Source organism: Myripristis murdjan, chromosome 23, assembly GCF_902150065.1.
Source record: "Myripristis murdjan chromosome 23, fMyrMur1.1, whole genome shotgun sequence".
Taxonomy (NCBI): domain Eukaryota; kingdom Metazoa; phylum Chordata; class Actinopteri; order Holocentriformes; family Holocentridae; genus Myripristis; species Myripristis murdjan.
In genome coordinates, this window is record NC_044002.1 from 452,353 (window position 1) to 463,475 (window position 11,123).

General features: G+C 43.3%; 1 long non-coding RNA gene across 2 annotated transcripts; it reads right to left on the bottom strand.

The window, feature by feature from the left end:
* Positions 1-6,403: 6,403 nt before the first annotated feature.
* LOC115354951 (uncharacterized) lies at positions 6,404-8,005 on the bottom strand. 2 transcript variants are annotated; one of them, XR_003927831.1, is made up of 6 exons: positions 7,637-8,005; positions 7,063-7,178; positions 6,930-6,971; positions 6,716-6,787; positions 6,552-6,617; positions 6,404-6,465 (listed from the first exon to the last, which is right to left on the bottom strand). It is a non-coding gene; the product is annotated as an uncharacterized LOC115354951 (long non-coding RNA). The 2 variants fall into 2 exon arrangements; XR_003927830.1 differs by lacking the exon at positions 7,637-8,005 and having other exon boundaries at positions 7,063-7,372.
* Between the last annotated feature and the right edge of the window lie 3,118 nt (positions 8,006-11,123).

Consider the following 11,123-nt stretch of genomic DNA (forward strand, 5'->3'; position numbering starts at 1 on the left):
TTAGATAAAGGCTAGATGTCTCGTCCGAGCTGCCGGCCAATGGAGTCGCACGTCCGCACTGGCGGCCATCTTGCCACAGTCAGCTCGCTCACCCATAACATTGTAGTAGTGGTGCATGTACTTTTTAATGAACCATAACTTAATCAATTTTCTACCGATTCTCAAACGGTTTGGTTTGTCATAAACGTCAGAGGTGTAGTTATAAAACTGCACTTATGGATAATTATGTTACACTTCCGGTCAAACATCCAGAATTGTAGCCACTTTACAGTTTTTCTCAATTGCTAAAACACTAAACCCTATTGTCTGAACCAAATGCTTCATTGCCTGAACCCACTAATTGAATCAGTCACTCTTTTGGCAAAACCATAAGCACTTTTTACCTGTTTAGACACAACTTACCAACACATTTTCATTGTAATGCACCTGTGTTGCATAATGGTGAGCGCTGGTGGCAAAAGTCAAACACAAGTAAAGCACTGGTGTCACTGGTTGAACACAACAACTCAAAATTGAAAACACTTGTGGCTAATGATGTGAGGGAACATATATAGCCAGTTCAGAGAGCACTGCTTTGTGAGGCCCTACAATGGACAGAAATCTGAGAGGAGGAGTTTGAGTGAGAGGAGGTCAAGGTGGTTGAGGAGGTCGACCCAGTACGGAGAAATGATGCTGTGGCTGAGTAATGCACTTCTCATTTGTATATTTTTGTACTTTATTTTGACGTAGGCTTACTGTATACGTATATGTACATATATACATATATACTGTATATGTTTGTTTTTGTACTGTGCAAGTGCTATGTGTAAATGCACACAATTTCTGTTTTTTTGTACTTTTTTTTTTTTTTTTTTTTTTTTTACTATATACAAGTGCTAAATGCACAAGTTTTTTGTTTTGCAACATGCATTTTGCCTACAGTGAACAATAAACATTTATTTCTACAGCTTCATGTCATGAGCATTGTGTTTTCTATGTAGTGTTTAGTGACTGCTCAGTAGTGTTTTTAATTTTGATTGACTCGGGGCACAATTTGACAACATAGTTCAGTTTTGAGCACAGATTGAACTGTTTTGAGGTGAAAGTTTGGTTTTGCAAGAGGAGTCTGAGGTTTTGTGAATGTAGCTTGAAAATTGGGTTTTGTGTTCACAGTTTAGAGAAAAGGAGAGCAACTTTCGAGAAATGTGTCTTAGCAATCGAGAAAAACTGTAATAACATTTGTAAGAAACCAAACCGTTTGTAAACCAAGATTTCAGCGAGATAAGAGTAGCCTATTTACGTTTGTGCAGATCACTCACCTTCCCTCAGGCAGGGGCGGACTGGCCATCTGGACGTTCTGGAGAATACCAGAATGGCCGGCCGGCCAGTGTTCTGAAAATTTGCGCTACCCTCTCAGGATGAGCTACCAGTAGCTCATCCTATCAGACTAGTCTGATTAACTAAGCTTCTCACTGGAAGTGACCTACCCTAGCAAAAAAACACTGTTTAGTAAGGATTCAGGTCAGATATGTGTAAGAAGCAGACATACAGCCTCTATAAATGTGGCTATGAACGTAGCACATTCTGTCAGGTAGCAAATATCTATCAGAATGACCTGCTACCTCCATAAATGTGGTTATAAGTAGAGTAGCACATTGTGTCAGGTAGCAAATATCTATCAGAATGGACTACTACCTCCATAAATGTGGTTATAAGTAGAGTAGCACATTGTGTCAGGTAGCAAATATCTATCAGAATGACCTACTACCTCTATAAATGTGGTTATAAGTAGAGTAGCACATTGTGTCAGGTAGCAAATATCTATCAGAATGACCTACTACCTCTATAAATGTGGTTATAAGTAGAGTAGCACATTCTGTCAGGGTACTATAATCATGCTCAAAGTAGACTAGTTTATAATGAGCAATCAGCACATTTATCAACTTTACTCTTTTCATTATTATTTGCTATATCACAAGCACAACAATTTTCTCAAAAACTTTTTTTTATTTATTCTTTGCATGTTTGCAAGTTGTTGATGTGCCCATCTATGTCAGAGATGTGCCCATATGTCACACTGCACCTGAGGAGAATAACAGGGGTCAGACATTTCTCAATAGAGAAAATGAAAAAACATAAATAGTGTTGATATATCCTGTAAGGTTGAAGACCTACTACCATTTTCAATGAGCTTGCAGACAATATGTCATCTGGCAGCTTGCACAGATGCAGGATCAGTCTTTACTTCCATAATCGAACCCGACTTCAGGTATTCATCCAGAAACTGAAAAAAATGCACCACTCCAGACTTACTAAAAACTGTAAATACCATTATCATACACCTAACATAATAATTGTTTCTAAATTGTCAGTCTTACATTTAAAATAAGGACACCGCAGCTGCTCCCATCCACCTGCAGCTCATGCCCCAGTGTTTCTGTTGGCCATTGTGCGCTGCTCAGTTGGTGCTGTCTCATCCTTAAGAAGTTCCTAAAAATATTTAACATTATAATTGGTATAAAACAGTGAGAAAAATGAAACGATTACAGGGTTTTTCCTGGCTCAAATTGAGGCAGAGGTGGTACCATCCTGATCATACTTTTTACCACAGACCTTTTGTAGCACAGAGGAGATATGTTGCTCAAACACTCGGTATTTAGTGTTAATGTATGTTTATGTTAACAATATGTTAAATTATTATTATTTTAAAAATGTAAATTACTTATCAAACAGACCTAACAATTCAGCTACCAATGAATGAGCAGTAGTATGCATGTGATAACACAGATTGAAAAATAATCTGAAGTGATACCTCTTCTCTGAATAGACAAGCTAGGCCAGTGTGCTGCTGTTAGCCAGTGAAAATAAACAGAGTGGGAACTCTTCACTTTGTTACACAATCTATGTCAGTGCGCTGCTGTAGCCTGGAAATCCCAGTAAAATAAGACAGTCGCCTAAAAAGTAACTTGTTTTTAGACTTTCACTTGTTTCAAGATCATTTTCCTTGTTCCATTGGCAGTTTTTTTTTTTTTTTTTTAACTTACTGAACTATGTTTTAAACACAAACAGCTAGCTAAGAGGATGGCTGGGAAAGTGGAAATTCGAGAGAGGTCGGTTGGTTTGACATCCATCCATCCATCCATCCATCTTCTACCGCTTATCCGGGACCGGGTCGCGGGGGCAGCAGTCTAAGCAGGGACGCCCAGACTTCCCTCTCCCCAGACACTTCCGCCAGCTCCTCGGGGGGAACCCCAAGGCGTTCCCAGGCCAGCCGAGAGACATAGTCCCTCCAGCGTGTCCTGGGTCTTCCCCGGGGCCTCCTCCCGGTGGGGCATGCCCGGAACACCTCCCCAGGGAGGCGTCCAGGGGGCATCCGAAACAGATGCCCGAGCCACCTCAACTGGTTCCTCTCGATGCGGAGGAGCAGCGGCTCTACTCCGAGCTCCTCCCGAGTGACTGAGCTCCTCACCCTATCTCTAAGGGAGCGCCCGGCCACCCTGCGAAGGAAACTCATTTCAGCCGCTTGTATCCGCGATCTTGTCCTTTCGGTCATTACCCAAAGCTCATGACCATAGGTGAGGGTAGGAACGTAGATTGACTGGTAAATTGAGAGCTTCGCCTTTCGGCTCAGCTCCTTCTTCACCACGACGGACCGGTACACCGACCGCATCACTGCGGAGGCTGCACCGATCCGCCTGTCAATCTCACGCTCCATCCTTCCCTCACTCGTGAACAAGACCCCGAGATACTTGAACTCCTCCACTTGAGGCAGGACTTCTCCACCAACCTGGAGAGGGCATGCCACCTTTTTCCGGTCGAGAACCATGGCCTCGGATTTGGAGGTGCTGATTCTCATCAGACTTTCCCAGGTAGGCTGAGGAGTGTGATCCCCCTGTAGTTGGAACACACCCTCCGGTCCCCCTTCTTATAAAGAGGGACCACCACCCCGGTCTGCCACTCCAGAGGTACTGTCCCCAACCGCCACGCGATGTTGCAGAGGCGTGTCAGCCAAGACAGCCCCACAACATCCAGAGACTTGAGATACTCAGGGCGGATCTCATCCACCCCCGCCGCCCTGCCACTGAGGAGCTTACAAACCACCTCAGTGACCTCAGCTTGGGTGATGGACGAGTCTACCTCTGGGTCCTCAGCCTCTGCCTCCTTAACGGAGGACGTGACGATGGGATTGAGGAGGCCCTCGAAGTATTCCTTCCACCGCCCGACAATATCCCCAGTCGACGTCAGCAGGTCCCCACCTGCACTGTAAACAGTTTCGGCAGAGTACTGCTTCCCCCTCCTGAGGCGCCGGACGGTTTGCCAGAATTTCTTCGAGGCCGACCGATAATCCTCCTCCATGGCCTCCCCGAACTCCTCCCAGCTCCGAGTTTTTGCCTCTGCCACTGCCCGAGCTGCAGCACGCCTGGCCTGCCGGTACCCGTCAGCTGCCTCGGGAGTCCCACAGGCCAACATGGACCGGTAGGACCCCTTCTTCAGCTTGACGGCATCCCTTACTTCCGGTGTCCACCACCGGGTTCTGGGATTGCCGCCACGACAGGCACCAGAGACCTTGCGGCCACAGCTTCGAACAGCTGCATTGACAATGGAGGACGAGAACATGGTCCATTCGGACTCAATGTCCCCCGCCTCCCTCGGGAGCTGGGAGAAGCTCTCCCGGAGGTGGGAGTTGAAGACCCCTCTAACAGAGGGTTCAGCCAGGCGCTCCCAACAGACCCTCACAGTACGTTTGGGCCTGCCAGGTCTGTCCAGCTTCCCCCTCCGCCAGCGGATCCAACTCACCACCAGGTGGTGATCGGTTGACAGCTCAGCCCCTCTCTTCACCCGAGTGTCCAAGACATACGGCCGGAGATCAGATGAGACGACAACAAAGTCGATCATCGACCTCCGGCCTAGGGTGTCCTGGTGCCACGTGCACTTATGGACACCCCTATGCTCGAACATGGTGTTTGTTATGGACAAACTGTGACTAGCACAGAAGTCCAATAACAAAACACCACTCGGGTTCAGATCGGGGAGGCCGTTCCTCCCAATCACCCCACTCCAGGTATCACTGTCGTTGCCCACGTGAGCGTTGAAGTCCCCCAGTAGAACGATGGAGTCCCCAGTCGGAGCACTATCCAGTACCCCTCCCAGGGACTCCAAGAAGGCCGGATACTCTGCACTGCCATTCGGCCCGTAGGCACAGACAACAGTGAGAGCCCTCTCTCCAACCCGAAGGCGCAGAGAGGCGACCCTCTCGTTCACCGGGGTGAACCCCAACACATGGCGGCTGAGCTGGGGGGCTATAAGCAAGCCCACACCTGCCCGCCGCCTCTCACCGTGGGCGACTCCAGCGTAGTGGAGGGTCCAGCCCCTCTCGAGGAGCTGGGTTCCAGAGCCCGAGCTGTGCGTGGAGGTGAGCCCGACTATTTCTAGCCGGTACCTCTCAACCTCCTGCACAAGCTCAGGCTCCTTCCCCCCCAGCGAGGTGACATTCCATGTCCCCATCGCCAGCCGTTGCATCCGGGGATCGGGTCGCCGAGGCCCTCGCCTTCGACTGCCACCCAATCCACAAGGCACCAGCCCCTTACGGCTACCCTTGTGGGTGGTGAGCCCACAGAGGGTTGGACCCACGTCACCAGTTCGGGCTGGGCCCGGCCGGGCCCCGTGGGCAAAGGCCCGGCCACCAGGCGCTCGCTCACGAGCCCCAACCCCAGGCCTGGCTCCAGGGTGGGGCCCCGGCTCCGCCGTACCGGGCGACGTCACGGTCCTTGATTGTCTTCTCTTCATAAGGGTTGGTTTGACAAGATCCTTTAATTCACACGTGAGCGGGCAAATACTCCCCGCAAACACACACGCCGCACAGATCAGCAGCGTGTGTGAGCTCGTCGTATATCATCATATAGCAGTCAAACTAAGCTGCATTTTCACTTCCACTACCAGGATGCCGATTAACACACACACTAGCGAAGAAACCGAAACACAAAACAAAATCCTCTAGGAGGGGAATTTCTCGGCTCTGTTCTTCCTCTTTGGCAGGTTTGGCAGCGACGTCCAGTGCACTCTTGTTGATACAGCGCCACCACATCGGCGCAATGCTGCAACTGCAGTTAAAATGACATCCATCTACTACGGCGCTTGTCAGAAAATAACAATTTTCCTGACGTCAGAGTTTTGAGAGCCGGGGGCGGCACAAAATTAGGCTGAGGCAGCCACCTCGTAATTTTATATGCAGGAAAAACCCTGGATTAGATGACATAATTAAAGCATTTGGTAATATAGTATAGCACATTACAGTGTTTCTATAGTTTTTTGTTTACCTGTATGACTATGTTTACAGGGTTTAACATTAGATAGAATACAATAGAAAGGCACTGGTACTTTACTGACACACCTTGTGTGTACTCAGCTAAAACATTTAAATAATTACCTCTGCTCATTTCCCAAGGGGTCCATAACAACTAGGGCCTTTCCTGACATTTTCACAATCTGTAACAAATTACAGTCAATCTGCTTTAAGTCACATATCTATGTGGAATATTGTTAAATATATGAATATTGTTAGATTTACATACCACAAGAATCCAATGCCCTCCTGTGTTGTATGGACACAGCCACAAATCCCTGTTTGGGATGATCATCTATAAAAGAATAGTGTTTACACCACATTTTTTTAGCAGGATATTACTTTTATGAATGAAATAAGTGTAGCTCATGAAGTTTCACTGTATATGCTCACCTTCCTCACACATCTAAACTGTCCATTAAACAGAGATGTTGACACAACAGAAGACAGCAAAAAAATGTGGTCCTGTGGAAGAATCTAACAGCCTGTTTAAACTGAATTCACAAAAACTAAAATATATTGTACAAATCTTGTTATATCAATGCAACTAAGTTTTCTTTTACACAAAAGAAGAAACATACAGAAAAATATTATACTTGACATTTACCTTCTGCTCCTCTGCAAGGATGTGAAGGTAACTGTCAATTACCTGCATCCAATAGTGAATAAATGTAACATGTGCAATTTTATATCCAATGTTCAACAATGATTTTCATGTTCCAGGCATGTGTATATTCTACCTCATCTGAAAGCCAATTTGTCCCTTGAAGTGTTTTTAACGATGAGTCATATAGTTTGTATGGTCCCACCACAGCTTCAACCCTGTGAACTGCCTCTTCTGACCAAATCTTTAAGACTTGGGGAAAAAAATACAATACTTTCATATTAAAACCCCAAAATCAACATCTTGCTCTAAATACTGGTTTAAGTATGGAAAGTGTTCTGTAATATAACAAAAAAACAGACTGTTATTATGACCATATTTTAACGTTATATTATATAATACCAAATAACATACTCTTTGTTTCACTTCTTTCCCATCCAACTTCCTCTGTTCTCTTTTCTCGACTTTCTTTTTCTTTTCTGCTTGCATGTAGTTCCATTCCAACTTCCTTTGTTCCCCTTTCTTGACTTTCTTCATCTTTTCTGCTTGCATCTCCTTTCGTTCCAACTTCCTCTGTTCCCTTTTCTTGACTTTCTTTTTCTTTTCTGCTTGCATCTCCTTTCCTTCCAACTTCCTCTGTCCCCTTTTCTTGACTTTCTTCCTTTCCTTCCACTTTTTCTTGCATTGTAAAGCAGGACTTCATTTCCTACCTCAAAAGTTAAATTTTTGTATTTCTTTTGCATTCGCTTTGCAAAGGCTTCTTGTTGCTTCTTCTGTGAGTTTTTCATATTTTCACATGATTTTTCTTTGAGAATTTCAGAGTCCTTTTCTCTTCGTTCAGCAAATGTCCTGTAGTCATCAGTCACAGGGAGAACCACATTCGAAAGCAGTAAGACAAAATAAAAGGTTACATGGAGGGGTGTGTTGTGAAAGTACAAAACAAACTTAAGCATTTCATTCTTTCACTATTATACATTTTAAACCTTTTACATTGGAGGTTACAACACTCATGTATTCATGTTGATGCAATCACAAGAGAATCATTTGTTATACTAAAGTATAATATCACTTCATTGTTGGAATTACAGTTTTTCTCGATTGCTAAGACACATTTCTCTAAACTGTGAACACAAAACCCAGTTTTCAAGCTCCATTCACAAAACCCCAGACTCCTCTTGCAAAACCAAACTTTCACCTCAAAACAGTTCAATCTGTGCTCAAAACTGAACTATATTGTCAAATTGTGCCCCGAGTCAATCAAAATTAAAAACACTACTGAGCAGACATTAAACACTGCATAGAAAAATAGAAAACACAATGCTCAGGACATGAAGCTGTAGAAATAAATGTTTACAGTTTTTTTCGATTGCTAAAACACAAAAAGCAAAAATTAGGCACAATTTTCACAACCTTTACTTCTGTCCCCAATCGCTTGACTCAATTTGTTACTACTTTAGATTTCCTTATCATATTAGAACTCCGACTTTCCTTCTTTACACTCTGATGTCAATTTCACATCACCTTGTTGTCAAAACACAACACACAATTTTTCAGGTTTGCACACACTTCTCACATAAAATCTCAAAGCATCAATCGACAACACACAAATATTCAAATCTCTAAACTTTTGGGTCTGGCGAGCAATTTGCAATCAAGGACTGCAGCATAAAAGGAGGCTTGACCCTCTGTTTTGTTTGATGAGCAATAGAGAACAGAGACAACAGTCAGAGAAGGAGAGGGGTACGAATGAGAGGAGGAGGAGAACGAGGAGGAATAGGAAGAGGAGGAGGAGGACGAGGAGGAATAGGAAGAGGAGGAAGAGGAGGAGGTGGAAGAGGAGGAAGAGGAGGAGGAGGGGGAAGAGGAAGAGGAGGAAGAGGAGGAGGAGGACAACAAGGAGAAGCAAGAGAAAGAAAAAGGAGAATCCGAATCTCCACTGAGATTCGTGCTACTGTATTGGACCATGTGCTCAACCATGGGTTGAGCATGAGGGAGGCTGGCCAGAGGGTCCAGCCAAACCTCAGCCGCTTCACAGTGTCGACCATCATTAGGATGTTCAGGATGGAGAACAGGTACGAAATCTATTTTCCGTGTGTATTGTAATACTGCATTCAATAGACTACAGTTTTGGGACGCATTTGTGGGTTGCAGTCACATTGTTTTGGGTCCCTTTATTTTTTGATTCCTACATTTTGTTATTACAGTTTTTTTAAATTGCTAAAACACAAAACCCAATTCTCTAAACCAAATGATCAGTTCTCTAAACACATTTTATAAAACTAGCCCCCATTTGCCAAAACCATAAACACATTTCACATGAAGACACAATTCACAAAATGCAATCCTCTTTTTCTCATAAATCTAAACACATTTTGTCTTGCTAAAACACAAGTTGCAAAAAACTCTGCTCAAATTCTCAAATTAAAGCTCATGTGATGCAAAATGCTTGCCACAGTCAGCAAAATTTGAACACAGTGAGCACACCTGGCTTCATTCATTACAGTTTTTTTCGATTGCTTACACACTAAGAACATACTCTTAAACCAATGTGACAAAACTTGAAGTCATTGGAACTAAACCTTAAACACAGCGTGGCCATACCTTAGACACAAGTGCTGCTTTAAACTGTGTTTGCAATTCTGCAACACACTTCCTCCTGAACACTAGACACTATTTCCTACAGAAGACACCTCGCTCAAAAATGAAAGCATGTGGTTACAATTGGGAAAACACTTATGTTCAAAATATAAAACACATCAGGTTATAAGAAAACCTGAGACACACACGTGAAAGCACTTACTTAGAAAACTGAACACCAATCATTCAGGGCCGAAGCTCTACACACAGACCCCAGGTCAGCCATGTTGAGGACTTTGCGTGGAGGCGGTGAGAGAAAGAGGCACAGGAAGACATTGTATGCGATGTGGATGATATTTTGTAGCTGTACGTAGTTTGATTTTGTTGTACTGTTTTATTTTTGCTTTACATACTATGTATGTATGTTTATTTATGTTTGTCAACTCACAAACCCTGGTTTCAAAACAGTAAATCCATCAGCCTAATGAGAGGCTCTCTTCCCAAAATAACACATTTTGTTTGCAAAAGGCTCTTACCATGACAAAACATTTCAAACATGCAGCAAAAGCACATTTTGTCACCGCCCAACACAACTAATCCAGCCACTCACTCACTTCATTCTCAACACCAGAATGCAACACAGCCTTTTCAGTCTGAGCAGGTTCAACCTCACTTTTTCCTGCGTGTACGGTAGTCATATTTTTTTGACGATTTACATCGTCACATATTGTAAAGCAAGTAGCAAAAGCCAATATTTCCCTCAAACAACTCAACTTCTGCCCAAATGAGTAGATTCCTTCAGTCAGCTCTACTGTACTGTAACACAGCTGACAACAGAATACAAAATACAGCTGTCAGTTTGAACAAGGTTCTCCTGTGTGCTGCACATTCAAATGTGAACTTACAGTAAAGAACTGCATCCAAACTCAGAAAGACTTTGAAGTGAAATTTTACTGTGTTGATGGAAAAACTGAAATACTGTAATTCACATACAGTATTACACAGAAAAACTCAAAGGAGTTGAAAAAAATACAGAATACAATTTATAGGCCCTTTTTTTTGTAGGTGCATACTGACTGCACTGCAAAAACTCAAAATCTTACCAAGATTATTTGTCTTATTTCAAGTCAAAAATGTCTTATTCCTAGTCAAAATATCTCATTACACTTAAAATAAGACATGATCACCTCAGAAGTAACTTGTTTTTAGACAATTGTCTCTTGTTTCAAGTGAAAATTTGCTTGAAACAAGTGAAAATTTGCTTGTTTCATTGGCAAATTTTGTTTCTTGTTTCTAGCTAATTTTCACTGATTTCAAGTGAATTTTCACTTTTTCCACTGGCAAATTTTGCCAATGAAACAAGCAAATTTTCACTTGTTTCAAGCAAATTTTCACTTGAAACAAGAGACAATTACCTAAAAACAAGTTACTTCTGAGGTGATCATGTCTTATTTTAAGTGTGATGAAATATTTTGACTAGTAATAAGACATTTTTGACTTGAAATAAGACAAATAATCTTGGTAAGATTTTGCGTTTTTGCAGTGTGATTGGTGATTGGTGGAAAGGGCAGTGATGCAGGTGCACTAGTGATTTCATAGAGATGCAGGTGCAAAAGAGTG